This window comes from Oreochromis niloticus, linkage group LG4, assembly GCF_001858045.2.
Source record: "Oreochromis niloticus isolate F11D_XX linkage group LG4, O_niloticus_UMD_NMBU, whole genome shotgun sequence".
In the NCBI taxonomy this organism is placed as follows: Eukaryota; Metazoa; Chordata; class Actinopteri; order Cichliformes; family Cichlidae; genus Oreochromis; species Oreochromis niloticus.
Window position 1 is genome coordinate 3,904,401 of NC_031969.2, and position 12,500 is coordinate 3,916,900.

Here is a 12,500-nt window from a genome sequence, read left to right on the forward strand (position 1 = left end):
CGAGACATCGATTCACTGATCCACACTACCAGGCTATACAGCAATGACATTGGAATGTCGTTCGGACTGGAGAAGTGTAGTCGGATGGTAACAAAGAGAGGGAAGGTAGTCAGAACTGAGGGGATTGAACTACCAGAAGGCAACATTGCAGACATAGAGGACAGTTACAAGCAGTGTTGGGACTAACGCGTTATTAAGTAACGCGTTACAGTAACTACGTTATTATTGTGGTAACGAGCACGGTAACTAGTTATTATGCCAAAACCAGGAACGCGTTACTCGTTACTGGGATTTAGATAGGCTCGTTACTCGTTACTTCGTGTGGTGGATATCGTGGAGCTTCCACAGATTCAATAACATTAGCAAGTGGTGGAGGCCAGCAGGTGGATGAAGGAAAAGGGAGGCAAGAGGAGAGACCTGAAGCGGCCGCCGGTCCGCGTGTCAGGTGAACTGAACTTCAGGTAAGAAGTGATGAGCTGCAGTCTGTCTGGGTCAGATATAAACCAAGTTTAGGTGGAGTTTATTTTCGTTATGCTGACATTTTTGTACTGCGTGCTAGCTAGCATGACGGAGTTTCTACTGACTGCGGTCAAGTGAGCCCTCACTTGCGAAGTCACAGTCAAGCTAGCCGCCCCGCCAGCCGCATCTAAAATGTGGTTGCACTATTCTTACGCATATTACGGTATGGATGCCGACTGGCTTAGAAACGCAGTCTTTTGTGTCCTGACACTATTTAACTTCACAATCCACTCCGTTTTGGTTCATCTCCACTTTTCCCCTTGTGATCCACAGACAAGATTACTGTACGGTTTTTGAGAAAATTGATATTAAACTTTGCTCAATTTACTGTACTGTACTCTATATATTCCCAACTTTGACCTCAGATTACAGGAAAACTGTAAGAGGTGACGCAGATATCTCACTGGATTCTGACTCTAGGCCATCTCCACTCTTCTCCCTGTCATCCACAGACAAATTTACTGTACGGTTTTCCAGAAAATTGATAGTAAACTTTGCACAATTTACTCTACTGTACTCTACATATTCTCATCTTTGACCTCAGATTACAGGAAAACTGTAAGAGGTGCCGCAGATATTTCACTGGATTCTGACTCTAGGCCGTCTCCACTCTTCACCCTGTCATCCACAGACAAATTTACTGTACGGTTTTTGAGAAAATTGATATTAAACTTTGCTCAATTTACTGTACTGTACTCTATATATTCCCAACTTTGAGCTCAGATTACAGGAAAACTGTACGAGGTGCCGCAGATGTTTCACTGGATTCTGACTCTAGGCCGTCTCCACTCTTCACCCTGTGATCCACAGACAAATTTACTGTACGGTTTTTGAGAAAATTAATAGTGAAATTTTTCCGTCTTGCTTTACTGTACTCTATTTATTCCCAACTTTGACCTCAGATTACAGGAAAACTGTAAGAGGTGACGCAGATATCTCACTGGATTCTGACTCTAGGCCATCTCCACTCTTCTCCCTGTCATCCACAGACAAATTTACTGTACGGTTTTCCAGAAAATTGATAGTAAACTTTGCACAATTTACTCTACTGTACTCTACATATTCTCATCTTTGACCTCAGATTACAGGAAAACTGTAAGAGGTGACGCAGATATCTCACTGGATTCTGACTCTAGGCCATCTCCACTCTTCTCCCTGTCATCCACAGACAAATTTACTGTACGGTTTTCCAGAAAATTGATAGTAAACTTTGCACAATTTACTCTACTGTACTCTACATATTCCCAACTTTGACCTCAGATTACAGGAAAACTGTAAGAGGTGCCGCAGATATTTCACTGGATTCTGACTCTAGGCCGTCTCCACTCTTCACCCTGTCATCCACAGACAAATTTACTGTACGGTTTTTGAGAAAATTGATATTAAACTTTGCTCAATTTACTGTACTGTACTCTATATATTCCCAACTTTGAGCTCAGATTACAGGAAAACTGTACGAGGTGCCGCAGATGTTTCACTGGATTCTGACTCTAGGCCGTCTCCACTCTTCACCCTGTGATCCACAGACAAATTTACTGTACGGTTTCTGAGATTGCTGTGTTAACAGAGTATGACAGAGGCTAAGAAAATATACTGCCTAAAATATTATCAAATTTAAACAAGAAATTACAAAATTTCCACATTTGTTGTCATTGCCGTGTGTTCAGTAGAGCATTATTTAGTCATAAAAAATACATATCATTGAAATATCATCAGTAAAAGAAATACTCTCACTATGTAAGACATGTTAGCAAATTCAGTTAATAAATATTGTATCAAATCTATACAGATGTTTAAAGGCATAATGCAAAGCATGTTTGTTTCTTATGGCTTACAAATGTGTTTGCCTTTAACATAATTTACATTTCATTTATACAGTTTCACAGACGAAACAATAAAATAAGTTTCCTGAACTGTTCTTCATGGCCAAGATTTTGAATCCTTTTGAGGGTGATGCATTATCCATGAAGGTGAGCAATTTGTTCATTGACCTCTGACCCTCGCTGACTCTGACGCCTCCTAATTCTGCTTCCAGCCTTGATGATTAATTTGTTCTTCCTTTTGGCATCCCTGTCACTGATGCTGTCACCAGTTGTCCACCAGTCTAATCTGCAATTCCGGTGAACCCAGAATTACCTGTATCTTTGTAGTGTTTCCAAAAATATACACTATATGTTGATGGGCATTGTCCCACTTTTTTTCCTTTACAAGTAATAATCTCTATGGTTTTAATGACAATTCATATACAGATTGTGGAGGACTTTTTATTCAACACTAAAAATAGTTACTCATCAGCAGACTGTAGTACAATTTCAGCCTACCGTTAATAAACCCATCCAATGCAGCGTTATCAGAGAAATTATGCAAATGATATGTTTTTATGTACTGGTAATCTATTTATCATGATTCCTGCTCTGATGATTATTTTCTTACCCTTCTGTAATTTTAATAGATAAAGGATGTTGAACATTAAGCTCCAAACAGGATAAATGAGGAAGACCACAGAGGAGAATCATGGATGTAGTGAACATAAGCATTTAAATGGAGTAATTGTATTTGAATCAGTTAAATATGAGTGGGCAACTCAGACCATGACAAGACTGCATTTGCTTTAAGAAATTAATAAAAAAATGTAGACATATTTTGTCATTATTTTTAGTCTTCAATTTTATGTGTTTTTCTCTAAAATAGTATCAGAAGTTGCTCCTCGACCATGAAAAAAGACCATCTGCATGTATTCTTTCACTACATCCATGATTCTCCTCTGTGGTCTTCCTCATTCATCCTGTTTGGAGCTTAATGTTCAACATCCTTTATCTATTAAAATTACAGAAGGGTAAGAAAATAATCATCAGAGCAGGAATCATGATAAATAGATTACCAGTACATAAAAACATATCATTTGCATAATTTCTCTGATAACGCTGCATTGGATGGGTTTATTAACGGTAGGCTGAAATTGTACTACAGTCTGCTGATGAGGAACTATTTTTAGTGTTGAATAAAAAGTCCTCCACAATCTGTATATGAATTGTCATTAAAACCATAGAGATTATTACTTGTAAAGGAAAAAAAGTGGGACAATGCCCATCAACATATAGTGTATATTTTTGGAAACACTACAAAGATACAGGTAATTCTGGGTTCACCGGAATTGCAGATTAGACTGGTGGACAACTGGTGACAGCATCAGTGACAGGGATGCCAAAAGGAAGAACAAATTAATCATCAAGGCTGGAAGCAGAATTAGGAGGCGTCAGAGTCAGCGAGGGTCAGAGGTCAATGAACAAATTGCTCACCTTCATGGATAATGCATCACCCTCAAAAGGATTCAAAATCTTGGCCATGAAGAACAGTTCAGGAAACTTATTTTATTGTTTCGTCTGTGAAACTGTATAAATGAAATGTAAATTATGTTAAAGGCAAACACATTTGTAAACCATAAGAAACAAACATGCTTTGCATTATGCCTTTAAACATCTGTATAGATTTGATACAATATTTATTAACTGAATTTGCTAACATGTCTTACATAGTGAGAGTATTTCTTTTACTGATGATATTTCAATGATATGTATTTTTTATGACTAAATAATGCTCTACTGAACACACGGCAATGACAACAAATGTGGAAATTTTGTAATTTCTTGTTTAAATTTGATAATATTTTAGGCAGTATATTTTCTTAGCCTCTGTCATACTCTGTTAACACAGCAATCTCAGAAACCGTACAGTAAATTTGTCTGTGGATGACAGGGTGAAGAGTGGAGACGGCCTAGAGTCAGAATCCAGTGAAATATCTGCGGCACCTCGTACAGTTTTCCTGTAATCTGAGCTCAAAGTTGGGAATATATAGAGTACAGTACAGTAAATTGAGCAAAGTTTAATATCAATTTTCTCAAAAACCGTACAGTAAATTTGTCTGTGGATCACAGGGTGAAGAGTGGAGACGGCCTAGAGTCAGAATCCAGTGAGATATCTGCGGCACCTCTTACAGTTTTCCTGTAATCTGAGGTCAAAGTTGGGAATAAATAGAGTACAGTAAAGCAAGACGGAAAAATTTCACTATTAATTTTCTCAAAAACCGTACAGTAAATTTGTCTGTGGATGACAGGGTGAAGAGTGGAGACGGCCTAGAGTCAGAATCCAGTGAAATATCTGCGGCACCTCGTACAGTTTTCCTGTAATCTGAGGTCAAAGTTGGGAATATATAGAGTACAGTAGAGTAAATTGAGCAAAGTTTAATATCAATTTTCTCAAAAACCGTACAGTAAATTTGTCTGTGGATGACAGGGTGAAGAGTGGAGACGGCCTAGAGTCAGAATCCAGTGAGATATCTGCGGCACCTCGTACAGTTTTCCTGTAATCTGAGGTCAAAGTTGGGAATAAATAGAGTACAGTAAAGCAAGACGGAAAAATTTCACTATTAATTTTCTCAAAAACCGTACAGTAAATTTGTCTGTGGATGACAGGGTGAAGAGTGGAGACGGCCTAGAGTCAGAATCCAGTGAGATATCTGCGGCACCTCGTACAGTTTTCCTGTAATCTGAGGTCAAAGTTGGGAATATATAGAGTACAGTAGAGTAAATTGAGCAAAGTTTAATATCAATTTTCTCAAAAACCGTACAGTAAATTTGTCTGTGGATCACAGGGTGAAGAGTGGAGACGGCCTAGAGTCAGAATCCAGTGAAACATCTGCGGCACCTCGTACAGTTTTCCTGTAATCTGAGCTCAAAGTTGGGAATATATAGAGTACAGTAGAGTAAGTTGAGCAAAGTTTAATATCAATTTTCTAAAAAACCGTACAGTAAATTTGTCTGTGGATCACAGGGTGAAGAGTGGAGACGGCCTAGAGTCAGAATCCAGTGAAATATCTGCGGCACCTCTTACAGTTTTCCTGTAATCTGAGGTCAAAGATGAAGATATTAAAAGTACAGTACTGTATATTAGGCAAATTTTATTGTTAATTTTCTCTGATTCGTACAGTAATCTTGTCTGTGGATCACAAGGGGAAAAGTGGAGATGAACCAAAACGGAGTGGATTGTGAAGTTAAATAGTGTCAGGACACAAAAGACTGCGTTTCTAAGCCAGTCGGCATCCATACCGTAATATGCGTAAGAATAGTGCAACCACATTTTAGATGCGGCTGGCGGGGCGGCTAGCTTGACTGTGACTTCGCAAGTGAGGGCTCACTTGACCGCAGTTTTCTACTGTATACAGCTGGGTGGGTGCTATGTTACTGATGTTGAACTTTATTTTGTTCATAAGGTTAATTATTAGAGTTGCCAACCGTCCCGTAAAAAACAGAATCGTCTGGTATTCAGAGAAAATATTACGCGTTTCGTATTGAGGTGAAAAGGAACACAGTTTGTCCCGGACTTCAGCTACAATGAAAAAGACACAAAGCTGAAGCTGCACAGCTGCCTCTTCTTCTCTCATTCTCTCCCCCTCCCGTTCCTACTTCAATCACGAAACTGATCAGTGATCAGCTGATCGGCTTTTCTCTCTTGTTTGTTTATCGCCCACTTTGCCCCAGAAAGAGGAAACCAGCGGATGTCGCTAGGGCTGTTCGATATAACGATATATATCGGATGACGATAGAAAAACGTCTATCGTTTCATTTTACGCTATCGTTTGTTTCGTGGTGTCGCAAAATAAACTGTTTACGGCAATATTTTTTCATCATTTTGATGGTCACTGTAGTGGCTATATTAATTTCCTAAAGTTCTCTCTTTCTCTTATATTTAATATAACCACACTACGGAAGGACAAGCGCTTGTTTTTTATGCGTTTTCGTTAGCAACAACGACAGTAAAACCACGGCGTGTCCGCTTGTTTATTTTCCACATAAACCTTTCACAATAAAGCTCAAGATCCTGTTGAGGCTTTTCAAAATAAAACGAGTCACGTGAAAGATGCAGAGTATTAACGGATGAGAAGCAAAAAAGAGCCGCCAGGTGCTAAAAAATAAACCTTAGACTCAAACGTTAGAACAGGCTTTTCCCCGCAGCACGCCGTGTAATAAATACTCACAAAGAAAACGGCGGCTGTTACAACTTACGTCTAAAAATATATCGTTTCATGCATCAGTTAAAACACTCGACTCCAGGTACGCGACGCCCAGCTGGAAACACTTCACGCAAGTCGAGATGCCCGACATTCACAGAATTTACAGGAACTGTTACATTTTTGTAATTTATATCGTTATATCGACGATAGATGTTTTAATATCGGGATATGAGATTTTGGTCATATCGCACAGCCCTAGATGTCGCGTTAAACAACAGCAGCACGTTTAAGCTTGATCAGCTGTTGTTAGAATTTATTTAATATTAATTTCTAGTATCAGCTGATGTTTGCTGGAGCCACAGCTGTAAAGCTGCTGGTCATGATATCGGTTTGGATATGTGGTGAGAGGGAAACATGCAGATGAAACCAGGAGATGTCCTTACTGAATCATCAGAGCTGAACAGGTGATGTAGAAACAGGTTTACCTTTTAGGTGACATGAATGAGTTGAAGGGAAGTTATGAACTGTTTCTGAGAGACAAATAACACCAGGATCCTTTTCTACGTAGCTGACAGCTGGTAACTGTGCAGGGGCGGGTCTAGCAAAGTTCTGCCAGGGGGCCAGGTAGGGCATTAACAGGGAAAGGGGGGGACAAGGAAATACTTTTCTTTATTATTCTCATTTAAAATGTCTCGCTTTTAAAAAAAATAATTATCTGAGTCTTACAACAAACAATTGATAGATTGATACATATATACCATCAGAACAGTGTACATCACTGTCACAACAGTGTTTATTTTCATTCAAAGGCTTTATGATTTTTCCTATAATGCCCGGGACGATTGTTTTGTCCCAGTCCAGCTCTGTATGCAGCTCATCTGCAGTCTGGTGTTACCTACATCTTCCTATTCAGAAGGCAGAATTTCCAAGTTCTGAGTACAATCAAAAGCAACACGACTGCAGTTTTTGTGTTGGATGTAAAAAGCAGGCTAGAATCATGGCGGCGGTCAATGACGGTCCAGGCGTGGGATTTCTCTCGTGGAAATGTGCACATTATTTTTTCCTTTCTATTGGTAGGTGGCACAGTGCACTTGTGGCAAGTAAGCAAGCTAGAAGACTGGCAATCTGGCTGGGTATCCAGTTACGGAAGCAACACATTAACAAGAGAATTCTGAGTAAAACCAAAGTTACTTTCCCTAGTAACTAGTTACTTTGAAAGTAACGAGTAACTTGAAGTAACTGAGTTACTTTTTTAGAGAAGTAACTAGTAATGTAACTAAGTTACTAATTTAAAGTAACTTACCCAACACTGGTTACAAGTACCTGGGGATCCCGCAGGCGAATGGGAACCATGAAGAGGCCGCTAGAAAGGCTGCAACCACCAAATACCTGCAGAGGGTCAGGCAAGTCCTGAGGAGTCAGCTGAACGGTAAGAACAAGATCCGGGCCATCAACACCTACGCCCTGCCCGTGATCAGGTACCCTGCTGGGGTAATAGGCTGGCCAAAGGAGGAGCTAGAAGCCACTGACATCAAGACAAGAAAGCTCCTTACCATGCATGGAGGGTTTCACCCCAAGTCCAGCACCCTGAGGCTGTACGCTAAGCGGAAGGAAGGGGGCCGGGGACTGGTGAGTGTCAGCACCACAGTCCAGGATGAGACAACGAACATCCAAGAATACATTGGGAAGATGGCCCCAACTGACCGAGTACTCAGTGAATATCTCAGGCAGCAGAAACCCAAGAAAGAGGAGGGAGACGAGGAACCATCATGGAAGGACAGGCCCCTGCACGGTATGTACCACCGGCAGATAGAGGAGGTGGCTGATATCCAGAAATCCTACCAGTGGCTGGACAAAGCTGGACTGAAAGACAGCACAGAGGCACTAATCATGGCAGCACAAGAACAAGCTCTGAGTACAAGATCCATAGAGCCTGGGGACTATCACACCAGGCAAGACCCCAGGTGCAGGCTGTGTAAAGATGCCCCAGAGACAATCCAGCAGGGTGCAAGATGCTAGCAGGCAAGGCATACATGGAACGCCATAACCAAGTGGCCAGCATAGTGTACAGGAACATCTGTGCTGAGTATAACCTGGAAGTCCTGAGGTCAAAATGGGAGATGCCCCCAAGGGTGGTGGAGAATGACCGAGCTAAGATCCTGTGGGACTTCCAGATACAGACGGACAAAATGGTGGTGGCTAACCAACCGGACATAGTGGTGGTAGACAAACAGAAGAAGACGGCCGTAGTGATCGATGTAGCGGTTCCGAATGACAGTAATATCAGGAAGAAGGAACACGAGAAGCTGGAGAAATACCAAGGGCTCAGAGAAGAGCTCGAGAGGATGTGGAGGGTGAAGGTAACGGTGGTCCTCGTGGTAATCGGAGCACTAGGTGCAGTGACTCCCAAGCTAGGCGAGTGGCTCCAGCAGATCCCGGGAACAACATCGGACATCCCTGTCCAGAAGAGCGCAGTCCTGGGAACAGCTAAGATACTGCGCAGGACCCTTAAGCTCCCAGGCCTCTGGTAGAGGACCCGAGCTTGAAGGACAAACCGCCCGCAGGGGCGTGCTGGGTGTTTATATATATGTGTGTGTGTGTGTAGATGTATGTATGTATGTATATGTATGTATGTATGTATATGTATGTATGTATATGTATGTGTATGTGTGTGTATGTATATGTGTGTGTATGTATTCAGTGTGAAAAAAAACAAAACACAGATGTTGCAAATCTAGGGTAGAACCACTGACGGTACGGCTGAACTAAACTGTGTATGTATGACTCATCAAATAAATGCACATCATGAGTAGCAGCCTAACTTCACTGAGCAGTATGACAATGAGTATGGGAGTACAATATTTTTGCTGTTTTGTTGATATTACTGCGCATCTGATGAGGAAGTGGACTCATTCTATGTGGATGAAGTAGGCTGCTCAGCTACTGTACATGTCAACTACAATAACAGCCCAACACAGACACATTAATGACTGTGTTTAAAATGCTGTGAAGTCCATTTGCTTTCCGCTTTCTCACACGTTCCAACAAACACCCTTCGTCCTCCTACTCCATCCTCACTTTTTTTAACACTTCTTTCCCTCACAGCTTCCTCAGCTCTGCACACTGTCCTGCTGTCTCAGTCCCCTCTCCTTTTTAATCCTTTTTTCTTGCTTGAAGATCCCCTTAATGATGTTCCCCTCCTTCTTACCTTCCTCCCATCCTCTCCTCTCTATTAATCCCTTATTTATGCAACATCCCTGCCCCTCCTCCATCCACCTCCCACCATCATCCATCTGCTCAGCTGCACCAGGACAGGCCTGCTGTATGTAAAGAAACAATTGTAGAAAGCACATGCTGGCAAAAGCTGTTTGTCTGTGTGCTGTACAACATGCCAACATGGTTTAAACTGTGTCGTTATCCTGTATTTAGTAAAGCTGGTTATTTCAAACGATTTCTTCCTTGGACTTGAGCTAAAGTGCTGTTTTATCCTCATTTTCTTTTGTACTGTTTTACTATTTCAAAAGGAAAATCCCAATCAAGCAAATATAATAGCTGGACTACAACTTAACTGATGACAAATGTAGTGTGATTATTGTTTCTAATCATTATTATTATTTTGAGTCTCTGAGATCATAACAAACACACAAATCATGTCAGTTACTAAACTTAAACAGCAAGAACATTACTTAGAATTGTTATTGAATTGTTAGAATAAATAATAGAAAAGAAACAACTTTAAGAGGTTTGTGGTATTTAATATTATGACAAAGGCTTTATTAAGCAATTTAAAAAAGCTATATTTGGCAAGTATTAAGACAGATGAGTCTAGCTTGATAAACTGTCATAAAATTGTCAGGGTGTGTGTGACTCTAAGTCTTAAAGCCGTTTAACTGGTAGCCTAACTACACTACCATTAACATAACCAGTGAATCCCTCAGCAAACACACAATAAACGACACAGGCGCAAATACACCAGTGCAAGCAGAGAAGTCTACTAATTAATCTCAGGAGTCATACATAACAAAGCACCACACACACAAACACAAAAGGAGAGAGCGACAGAGAGACATGCAGAGAGCCTGTCTGACAAAGGAAGATGGTAACCAAACATCACAAATGAAATGTAGCGCTAGTGGCGCGCGGTTATTTAAAATACACTGACAGAACCGCGCGCACACGCGCGCACCTTTGTCAACCTAGCTTTAGTGTATCTGCTCCCTTATAATAAACGACCCTTGTTATTAGGATACTTTAATGATAAGACATCGTCTGTTAATAAAATGATATTTGCGACACATAAAAAGAGATTCACCCACCTTTAAACACAACAAGAGAAGCTTCCTGCCGTCTGTGATGTCTCGTGCGCTTTTTGTTGTCGTCTGGTTTCTCGGTTCCCTCTGTGACTGGAGGAGGCAGAAAAATACACAACTTCCGAGAAAACTTCAGAATAAAGGGCATTTAGCGACTAAAGCTACAATAAAATTGAATTATTAAAGCACTATATTTTTATATTTATATAAAAGTAAGCGTTGCCACTGCAATAAAAATTATAAAGCATGCAAGTAAACAAGAAGCGGGATGGGAATGTAATACTTTAACGCTTAGAATCAAGAAACTTCCGGTTGAATTGACCATATTCCCGGTGCTTTACGTAGAGTTGTATTAAAGGGCCAGTGCTTGTTTTGCTTTCACATTTTTTTTCTATTGTTATGATTAATACATGAGCTATAAGAAGAATGTGTAAATGTGAGAGCTTTTGTATTGTCCATCACAGTTTGTCCTAGAAATACTCAAATAAAATACTCACATACAAAGAAACATAATAATATTATTATGTTTCTTTGTATGTGAGTATTTTATTTGAGTGGGATACCAGTGAGAATGATACCTTTGACAATGTGATGTTGGTTTTCTCCCTGGTATTATTAAGCCATCTTTGCCTCCAGCATAACTTCTGTGCTCTGTGATTAATTCTTCCTTCCTTTTGGTCCATGCCCCCGAAATTCGACAATAAAATAAGATCTGGTCTCTGAGGAAATTACCATTACTGCAGCTGTTTTTGTTTGTGTGTTTTAGCTCAATACTCCTAAATCTTCTGTCCCCACAGTAAACTCTCTTTCTTTTGTGCACTGCATGTTAACCCTGTATGTTTCCCTAAGCATATAACCTGATAACTTTCATTTAAGCTTGGTATTTTGTTACTGTCAGCATACCCTGTGACACACTGATGCATCTTATTCATCTGCACCATAATGATCTATTGTTGTCCAAGAACAAATAAACCCACACACACATTGTAGTTTGACTCAGCTCCACAAGGAATCTTCAATTGCCAGAAACATTTTAGTATTACAGATTACAAAACATTACAGTATAAACCAGCTATAAATGTCTCAGAAAGCACCCCAGTCTTTATTTAAATACAACATTATATAGTTGTTAAGCATTTTCAGTGCATTGTCTCTTCTCACCCAGAGCAAGTGACACAATAGGAAGAGAGATATAGATTGTGTTAATATCAATAACTCTTCTTTTTAACACTAAGAAAAACTTAAAAAAAAAAATAAAGCGCGGGGGGTGGGGGTGTATTAATTATTTTCCTTTTAAAATATTTCGGTCTAAAGCTAAACCTAATTTTCTGAGCTGTGTCTGCTGTTGCTGTGGATTATTTATATTTATACTGTATTATTATTATTTATATTATTATTTTATATTAAATATTGTTTCACATTTTCAGAGTTCAGAGTAATGTGCAAATCACAGTTTAAAGATTAAAGCTCTTTGTTTAAGAATTTTCCTGATTTTGCTACTCCATCCTTGCCATTTTTTAGAAATGTCAGAAGAAAATTGGTTGAAAGGTACTTTTTGCATTCACATATCGCAAAACGTAACCCGAAGTTTCACCACCAGGAGGCAGTGTTTTACTAGAAAGTGTTAGTGTAGTTGCCAACTCCTTTAAAAAACAAATAAT

At 39.9% G+C, this 12,500-nt stretch overlaps 1 protein-coding gene across 1 annotated transcript in view; it reads right to left on the minus strand.

The window, feature by feature from the left end:
- mpp2a (MAGUK p55 scaffold protein 2a) overlaps positions 1-10,954 on the minus strand; it is a 28,789-nt gene extending 17,835 nt beyond the window's left edge. The window contains exon 1 of the mRNA XM_005468597.4: positions 10,846-10,954. The gene's annotated coding sequence lies outside the window, so the exon portion shown is untranslated. The remainder of the gene's footprint in view (positions 1-10,845) is intronic.
- Between the last annotated feature and the right edge of the window lie 1,546 nt (positions 10,955-12,500).